General features: G+C 42.9%; 1 long non-coding RNA gene across 1 annotated transcript; it reads left to right on the top strand.

Moving 5' to 3' along the window:
* The first annotated feature begins 2,468 nt into the window (after positions 1-2,468).
* LOC121138350 lies at positions 2,469-8,193 on the top strand. Its single transcript, XR_005875415.1, has 4 exons — positions 2,469-2,555; positions 3,716-3,778; positions 7,816-7,860; positions 7,968-8,193. It is a non-coding gene; the product is annotated as an uncharacterized LOC121138350 (long non-coding RNA).
* Positions 8,194-10,335: the final 2,142 nt, after the last annotated feature.

The following is a 10,335-nucleotide window of genomic DNA, read 5'->3' as shown; positions in this document are numbered from 1 at the left end:
AGTTATGAGGGGTAATAGGCCTCGCAACTTCACTGAAAGACCTGAAGTAAGCAGGCTTCAGGTGAATACCCCGAAGATCCCGAGCTCAATAACCAGACCATTGGATGCAACCGCAAGAGGTTTTTAGTTTTTTGCACAGGCATCTGAGGGCAATTCAGCAGCTCGGCTGACTGAACGCGTCCAGGCCCTAGGACAGCTTTCTTTTTATATACATAATTTTGGCAGTCAAAGTAATAGGGGTATTGTAAGGAATGGAGCTACTGCAGGTGCAGATCTGGGCAAGCAATAGGGCATTGTCAGAAGCGCAGGCTTAACTCATCCTCCCTGGAGAAACCACAAGGTCAGATGTACACTTATCTCTACAGCCTGCTGGTTTCCTTCGTTAGCACTCTGGACCTGATATTCTTTCTAATCAGACCTGATTCCCTGCCTAGGGGAAAAGATTTGGGGAATTTTCCACTGAGGCAACCTTCTCAAAAAACAGGTGGTGTATTGAGTTTTTTCATCACTTCCTGCATGATCACACCCCTGTTTTTAACACAAAGTGGCAAGATTAGAATCTCACAGGATGGGTATGTAATTTGCATAAGGCCACAGATCTAAGGGGCTTTGCCAATTTCATCTTGCTCCACTGTTCCTGAGAGAACACTGAAGGATGGTGGGATGTTGTATGTCCTGTGGGATTTTGCTATCAATTTCTGAAAGAACATGAGATATCACCAGAGAACACACATTGGTTTTTCCATCTAAGAAGGAATCCATCAACTCAGACCTTCAGAGTTTGTCCCTCATTTCAGACATGTGTTCCCTGCTCAGAAAGGAGTGACGGTGTGTTTGTCTTCACCTTCAGCAATCCTGTCCTTTCTGCATGCTACATACAAGGAGTAAGACCTGCACACCTGTGTAGTACACTGATCCATAGTAAGTACTGAAGATTCTGACTCAACTTGCATTGCTAACTTCTCTGGGTTCACCAGGTTCTGTTGAGAGGACAAACACAGAACCCTACTAATTTCCAGTTCTCAGTGAGTCTTCTAGATCACCCAACTTTCACCCAAACTCTCCCTTCAAATCAATATTGTGAATGAACCTCAGAGTCTCCGGGTTCAGTGAACACAGGCTTAAAGATCTTCTACTGCACTGGCTGTCCCAGGGTCTCCCCTTACCAGAACTGAAATGCTCAGAAGACTTTAGACTATGGGGTAGCTTGATCCTTGTGTGTAGACTACACAAGAGTGGTAAGAAAAGCCGAGGCCTAGGGCTATATATCCTTGCTATCCTGGTGGCTGTCCCAGTAACCAAGACCTGAAAACCAAGTGAAACTGACTTGAGCCTGATCTGCCATTTACAGGCAGATAAGGACAATCAACAAGGACAACAAAAAGGAGCCTCAACAAAGACCTCTTTTTTTTTTTTACATGATCAGGGTCAGTCATGGAGCCCATGTTCTCAGAGTTAAATGATGGCTGTAGGAGACAAAAACAGAATGAGGGTGTGTAAGGGCCAGGACATTCTGAAGATGTAAGGACTTTGGCTGACTATAGAAATGTGCAAAGTTTTCACTACTGCTACTTAGAGCAGACAGGAACATGTCAGAGTCACATGAACGGACAAACTGCCAGTGATGACTTAAGTCCCATGACCACCAGAAATGGGATTGTTAATATGCTGGGAGATGTAGAACATCACAATGTCAGCTGTCTGCTGTCCTATGAATGTCACACTCTAAATGTCAACATAAAAGATTGACCCTGTTAGTAGTTATGGTGATATCAGCCAGGAAAATGTGAAAGTACTATAGACATTGAGGGCTGAAATGATAGTCTGTTAAAAACCCATATACATTCTGCTGGAAGCAGTTAATATACCTGTGTCCATTACTCTGAGAAGGTCAAAGTTTCTCCTGTCTATCAGAGTAAGTTTTTCTGTTACATTTATTACTATTTTTGAAGGGGCAACTGCTCATGAAAGTGAGTTGATGTTGAATGTCATCACTGTCACATAGGTTTGTATATTCCATCCCCACTAGGCTCTTCTGCTGAGAACACTGTAAAATAAACCAGAAAACGTTAGATGACTGGAGGAACAGGGGATGAAAATGCCATGTAACCACTCCTGATGTCCATCCCACAATTTTCCCTGTTGTGTTGCATTAGGCCTTTGTACATCCGATGTTAAAGAACCTGCCTAATCATTAGTAAGTCGTTTAAAACTATTTGTTCACAGCCATCGGAAGTATTAGTATAGTTGATCAAAATAGAAAGTAAGAGCAAGAAACAACAACAATTTACCGTGGGCTATGCTGTACTGTGATTGGTCTGTTGCATGAGATATTACAAAGACTAATTGTGAGGTCAGTTAGATACCAGTCCATGTAAAGTGCTACCTGGGGTGTGTTTTGTCCTTGTACTACAATGGATTTGTTAGGTGAGTGAGCATTTGGACTCAGTCATTTTTCACAGAGTTGGGCTTTTCAAGCGGTCTGTGTCTTGAAAAAGTGAGAACTACAGCATCGCCCTAGGCATGGCAGCAGAGGGAAGCTGAGAAAACGTGGTGTAGGTAGCATTTCTCTCCTCTCAGATACAAAACACACTTGAGGAGGAACAATTAGAATCTATGAGGGTAAACATTTTCTCACACATATATTATGATAGCAATAAGATATTATATATATATACATATATATGTGTGTGTGTGTGTATGAATGACATTCTTCCTATACTTCTGAGTGACATATTCTATGTTGCATTTCTAGCCACGAGCATGAATGGTCACACTTGCTAGCAAGGACACAGGCCCAGAGACAATGAGTTGTTTGCTTCTGGCACATAGATGGTGTGTTTTTCAGTAGTTACCAGTAAATCAGGCTTCAGTCATGATGCCCTTAACTAACACCAATACCTGGGTAAGAGACACTTCCCACCATGTCAGGTCATGGAATCTCACAAGAGACAGCAGTAGTGGACCAGGGGCTCCAACCCCAAGTGATGGTCTCTAAGAATGTGAATCTCACAATGCAGATATAATCCCAAGTGAGAAGAAGAACATAATGTGTACTTTTTATATATCTGGCCATGGGAGGGAGCATGTTGTGGCCTTTAGATTGTTACCTGAGAGAAGTGAGCTCATGATAAGACTCACAACTGAATACCCTCCTTCCTCACTGCCTGTCTGATGGATGGTACAGGAACAGGGGAGTCAATACCAGCTATTCATACACACATCTTTACATACACTACTCCAACTTTGTGAGCACTGTAATTCTCATTCTTAATTGGTCTAGTTAATAAATACCTGGAGTCCATTATGGAGGAAAATGCTGAGATATCAGAAGGAGCAAGCAATGGCCATAGCTTACTTCCTCATCAACTCAGCAGACAATAGAATGAGTTCCTTTCTGCCCCTGTTATAGTCTTCCCAACTCCCTCACTTCCTATCTGTCTGACAGACTTCTATGGTTAGTTAGTGGCAAGCTCCATTCTCTGATTTTCAGGTTTCCTTTGTACAAGCAAGATATCACCACACAGTTCTGTTCACCTCCCACTGGAGGACACTGGATACCAGAGATGTTCAGTAGCTTGCTCTTTTGAAGGGAACATGAGAATTTGTAACACTGTTTAAATTCCTTTGATTCAGATATGATAACAATCATGGTAATAGCCCGGGTCACTTGCAGAATTTTAATTAACCTTCCTTTCTTTCTGCACATTTCCAGGTTCTGATTTATACGTTCTGCGACAAAGCTCCTTTCACCATATGTGATTCCTGTGTCATCTAGGTAAGTGTACAATGGGATGGGGTGCAGGAAGCACAGGGCCCAGGTACACATGTGGTGGTGGAATACCTCTTCTCCTGCTTGATACTAGAGCCTTTTTATGGGACAGTAGCAGAGATTCAATTAAAAGTGGCAATCAGAGCTTACTAGGAGACCACACTGAATTCTACCTCAGGAAAGTCATGGGATGAAAATGGAGATTGCCCCTTCCTTGTTAGGTCCTGAATTTCACAAAGATAAACCTGCTATTTTCTGAGAGGCCACAGGTCTAGGGCTGGTGAATAAATATTTCTGCCAGTCTCATCCGTTGTCTTAAATCAGTTTTCTCTTGTTTGTGCCTGGTCACAACCTGAGTCATGGACCTTCAACTCCTGACCTGCAGATGTGCACATTGAGCATTGGTGATATTGAAAGAGGAGTGTGTCTCTCACCTCTCATTTCCTGGAAGATTACTATATCATTCCTGAGGTCCAGAGGAGCTCAGAGGTTACACAGGGCATTATGAGGGCATGCTGTTCAGGACCATTCAGTGGTCAGTCTTGTACCTTCTAAGTGCAGACAACAATCACCAACAATATCCGTGGTAACCTACCGGAGTGTCCACTAGTGAAAGCCTCCCAGTAGGTAGATATTCTTGAATCGCTGCCTCTGGCCAACTTAGACTACAATGATTTCTGACAGTGTTTAAAGTTACCTATACTTCTGTGTCTGCAGGATAACCCAGAAAATATGTCTGAGAGGAAAAACAGTATCTCAGAGGACCCTTGGGAATTGAATGTGCTTTTTTTCTGAATTCTAGACTGGATCTTGTGAAGGGCAGAGTCCATGGAGCCCTGTCCCAGGCAATCACTAACATGAAGAAGGAGAACTTGAGTACACAGTGGAACTATAGTCACTGGTATTATAAACAATGTACAAACAAGTATTGAAGCACTCAATCTGAATTCCTATATAGTCTCTATAAATTGGCATTCAGAACACTTGCCATTTGCCTGAGAGATCTTCAAATTAACAGCTCTTCATTCCACTAGTTGCTATTCTAGATGTGTTCGATTTTGATATTAGTCAATAGACTCATTGAAATATAGTCTGTTGCTCCCAAACCTAATATAACAAGTAGGACCTAACCTAGAAGAGATATCAAGGGCACAAGAGATTCCTCCAGGCCCAGTTCTGGTACCAGTACCTCCCATAAAGCCTCAGAGTTCCAGAAAGGCTACAGTGACATAGAGGCACTGGAAACTAGTAAGAGACCACAAAGTTAAGCAACATACGCAGCCAAATCCTGTCACTGATTTTATTGTAGTCACACATGTATTTCAAAGCAGAGCAAATGAAATGTACATAAATGGCTGTAGACCATTACTTAAGGATGAAGAATAGTGAACCCAATGGAATATTAAAAACAGTCTCCATTTCAAATATCCAAAATCCAAACCCTATAAAGTTCACATAAAAGTAATGGAAGATAGCCACATAATTTATGAAAGATCATAAATAACATGGAGAATATGCCATGTGCCATGAAAATTCAGAAACTGGAACTGGGTTGAGCAGACACTTACCTAGGATATCTAAAGAGAGCCTGGCCCCTGACACACCTCAGCAGACAAAAAATGCCTCTATTTGCACATTGATTGGCTATGTAGAGGTGGAAGTGTAGTGTGTGCTGTGAGCTAAAATGAGGGCTGATACCTCTCTCATTGATGGTATGGAGATAGCTGTCCATCTGGATCTCAATAGCTCTGCATTGGAGGGTAGAGTCAGGTGGGGAAGCATCAGAGCCTGATACCTAGATACTCATGTGTGCTCTGCATGCTCCTCCACTGTTAACACCTTTAACATTGTTGGTTTAAGTACACGAATAACACTGACTCACACTCTCATCACATAGTTCTCTAGGGTCAGGCCTATAAACTCCTGTCCTGACACATATGCCTCCTTCCCTGATTAGGTACAATACAGTACTGGACTTCAGACCCCACTGATAAACACTACTCACATACCATACATCTTCAAATACATTCCTAAATATCGGTCATGCAGTAGTTCCCATCCAGCCACATGCTAATTTCTAGGCATCAATTCTTTCTGAGCAAAGAACGCTCATATGGCTCATAGATTTGTCAGCATTGAACCCTGAGTGACACTCACTTAACCCCACATTAAGTGCTAGTTTTTGGGCTGTGCTGGATAATCTGCCACTCTGCCCAAAATGCACAGCTATTATGGGTTCCACAGGATAGCATCACACCAAGGAAGGACCACATGCACTCAAAGTTATCAGGCTGTCTTCAACATCCCACCACACAAGTGACATTCGCCAGTGTTAACATTATTCCTCATTGGATACCTCATGACATCAAATCACATACACTTTTAGGATGTCAACCCTGCTAGGTATTGAAACAACACTCAGGCCATGACACATCTTATAAAAATAGCTGACGGCATTTTAAATAAACATCCCCCTACAGTAGTCTCAAATTCATCAATGTGTATCATGCCTGGTGACTTCCCTAATGCCTCAAACATGCACTTACCTTCAGGGTCCCCTGGATAACAGAGCAGCCTCTGCCAACCTACTCTAATATTAACAGGCCTGGATTGACACAAATTCATCCCATCATCTAACCTGTATCGAATACTTATTGTACCCTTCTAGATGCCCTATCCTACTCCTCCCCACTGATATATATAGTTACTCATCAGGCCCTTTAGACACCTACCTCTCCTGTGACTACACATCTACTTCTAGGTATCAGGTCATGTTTGACCTCCTAACCCACAAACCACTAGTTGTCAGACCATGCTGTGAACCTCACCTCCTGTCACACTCATGAAATTGTCTGCCCAGTATTGACCCATTGGATATCCTACCTCTGTGCATGTCACACCTTCAGTGCCAGTCACCATTTCCGATGGACTCCTCCTCAAGCACACACAGTGCGGTGTCTCAGGCTCTCCTACTGTTACTGTGCCATGCTGCACATTAGCTTCTACTGCAGTGCCATACACAGTGGTGTCTATCAAATCACATGACCGCCAACCCAACATCCCATATGATGTGCTAAGGTTGAGCCCAGTTTGTCAAACATTCTTACCCTACACTGCTGGACAACAAACACTGCACTATAAAATCACACAAACACACACACACACACACACACACACACACACACTATGAGCCTGGTACTTTAATGAATTATGTCTCATATACTAAGGGGCAAACACCTATGGATTGATAACTCACATTTGATATTAAATTAACATTGTTTTCTCCAATGTGGGAAGGTAAGTAGGCCTTGCCACCCATGATGCTGATTTCCCCCTTAACAAGTCCAGCAACCATGACTTCTCTATGACAAATGATGGCCATAGGGGTCATACTGAAAATGAATTCATAATCATGGTGCAACACTTGATGACAGCCACAGATTCTGTGTGTAGCAGTGGAGAGTGTGATGTGTGAACTGTTATCCAGGACACCTTCAGGTAGGGAGCAGCTCAGTGAGTTTTCAAGGGGAACTGAACTCAACATGGATTCCAAGGCCCTGATTAGTGTGTATCATCACGTGAAGGTAAGATTGAGTACAGTAAATATCTGTTTGTGGGAGAGGGTGAGATTCAGAAGCCTGGTCTTGATGTCCGGAAGAAAGCAGCAAATGAAGTGGCATATCCTATCATCCTCAGCACAGAGGGAAAGTTACCATTGTCCTGCCAGACTGAACAGTAATGACAAAATGAGAGACCATGGTTGTTTGGAAGGACAGGTGGTATCTTCTTTTTGATTTTGGCATACAGCTTCTCTTCTGATCATCTAATCCTGGCCTTTACTCAAACAATGGGGCATATTGAATTTGTTGACCAGATCTTCATCCCTGCAGGATGGCAGTTAGCTTGTGCTGTCACTTACTTTCTAGAACCCTGACTATCTGATGAGTACCATGTGCACAGATCAAGTAGCAGCTTGCTTAGTGGATTACAGAGATTTTCTGTTTGTGGGAATCAATTGTGCTCAGGCCTTGTTTCTGTTGCAGGTCAAAGAAGCCTGGGCTGTAAAATGGTTAAATCCAGGAAATGAGGTATGGAAATTTCCTGAATGCCCATTTAGTATTTTGTGTTTTGTATTTCTTTTGAGAGATAATGCAGTATGGATCCTGGCTAACTTTAGCCTCTCTTTGTAAAACAGGAAGATATCACAATCACAGAGATGCAAACCTCCCTCATGTCCTGAGGCTGTCTGACTCAAGCACTATATTGCATCAATGGTAATATCTTCCAAACATGTGAGGTAGAATGTTACAATTTTTTTGCTTTTTTATCTGCAAAGGGTCAGGGATTGACCTGAAGGCCCATTCATCCAGGATGGACTTCAAACACGGAGGACTCTAAATCTGGCCTTCAGAATAAAGTCTGTGTCCACTATGAACAGACTCCTGGAGGTGAGAAGTTCTGTCATGAATTCTGTGGACACCAAGGCAGTGAACTGAAGCAGGTGTGCCCTAGCTGATAGATCCTTGGATCTAACGCACAGAGTATTAACATGTAGGACTAACCCTGTTTCCCCAGATTCTCCACCTGCAGTCCAGTTACAAGACACATGACTTTAATCTGATCCATCATAATAGTGAAGATTGGCTCCCTGGTCTGATTGATTGAGTTCTATCCTTTCAGGCCATTAGAACTTGTCTTAGAACCAAGGTGGGTCACTGAGACATTAGGTAGTTGTCTTGGGATTTTGAAGTCTGTTCTTTCACTTCAAGGGCACTAACAACGGTAGAGACACTGCAGAAAGACACATACTCTCGATAGAAGTTTCTAGTTGTCCTCATCCAAAGCAAGGAAGATTCCACTTTCCTGTTGATGTTCATGGCTACCCTTGTCTTGGCCTCACATTGCTTCATTTACTTGTCAAAATCTGTTTGGGTTGCACTTTAGGCCATGGATCCCTGTTCATAGCTGCAGGCTAATGGGGAGTCTAGGGCTGCAGGTGTCCTGTTACTAAGCCAACTAGGACTCTGAGTAGCAGAGTAGGCTGTTGTGAGGGTAGAGGAGATCCTTCCCATCCTCAGTACACGGTGGATCATCCCAAAGACAACTGTCCTATTACATGTCCTTTGAGTCCTGTCATTTAATTTCTGGTCCTGATAGACCTTCAGATTTTACATATGAAAGAATGGAGGTGATTGGCTTTTGGGACTTGTTTGTCACATATAATACAGTCATCTTAAGATGCATTGTTTTCTGGAAATTTTCAAATACTGACTCTGCATATGTGCTGTTTGCCCCACATCCACTTCATATATTAATTTTATCTTTGCTTGTACTTGAAACTGTCATCTGTCCTTTGCAATTGGCATAATAACTTGATTCTCTATACGGGTAGGCAAATTTAAAAATCGGACATCAAAATAACCAGTCTCACACTACTCCCATCTTTTATGTCACTAACTGAATTGAGTTGGAGACCATGAGTCACTGGAATATAGAGGTACCAAGAGACAATTTGCAGAGGGATAAGTTAAAGAGGATGGGAGTGACAGAATGGAGTCTCCATGGGGAGAGGGATGTACAGTGGGGTAAGAACAGTAGAGATTGAGTGCTGCATATTTCAGATTCCCTGTCCATCCTTACCACGTTTCCTTGTTTTTAAAGTGATGAACTCTATACATCAGGAGCCACAGGCTAGAGATTTCCAGCTGTGGTCTAAAAGAGAAGAAGTAGGAGCTATGCAGGAATTACAGATGGCAGTGTGCCCAGTTACACAGCATCTAGTGTCTGTGTCCAGCAAAGAGGAGGTAAGCCATCCTCCACAGGTTTCTCCCCAAGTAACCACAATTCTCAAGGAATAATATTTCAGGGCTGGCTCCCCTCAGAATCTGCAGTACAGGGGCCTCTGAGCCAATACCATGTCCACACTGGCCGTGGATGTACAGTCTATGTGAACCAGTCTTGAGAGAAACACCTCAGCAATACTCACTGATCTGTGCATCTCTTCAGGTTCTGTTCTTGAGAAATGTTTCCCCCATGAGGGCAAGGAAGCGCCTTCCCTTCTTGCCTCCTCCCTGCTGTTTTGTTTGTAGCCTTCATTTATCCCTGTGTACTGTCCATCAGAAAGCACAGTCACACATGTGTTGGTCATGTTTATATGTTTGTGAGGAGACTTCACTGAAGGGAATTTTCTCAGAACTATATTTGTCTCCCGATAGGAACATGACAGCAACTTGGAGGAAATTGGTTGTCAATGTGCATGGAATGCTGGGAGTTTTCTCCATTTTGGAAGTGAGTAGGCCTCTCCTAGCATAGGATACTGAGGCCAGAGTTCCGGTCAGTGTACCTGTATTCCACTGGGTACATGGGTCAGTCCTGGACAGGCTGGATGAACATAGAGTAAATTTTTAGGTACCACATGCTGAAGTCATCACTGAGACCACTGTACCAGCCTGTGATAGATGAGAAGTTTTTGGTTGATGGTGTAAAATTGCCTCTGGCTTATAAGTAGGAAGAACAAATGCTGGCCAGGCATGATTCCTAAGTCCCAGGGGAATGTGGTCAAT

The sequence above is a fragment of the Mesocricetus auratus genome, unplaced genomic scaffold (assembly GCF_017639785.1).
Source record: "Mesocricetus auratus isolate SY011 unplaced genomic scaffold, BCM_Maur_2.0 contig_9597_pilon_obj, whole genome shotgun sequence".
Taxonomy (NCBI): Eukaryota; Metazoa; Chordata; class Mammalia; order Rodentia; family Cricetidae; genus Mesocricetus; species Mesocricetus auratus.
Note: the sequence above shows the minus strand (reverse complement) of the source record. Positions and strands in the feature narration are given on the sequence as shown.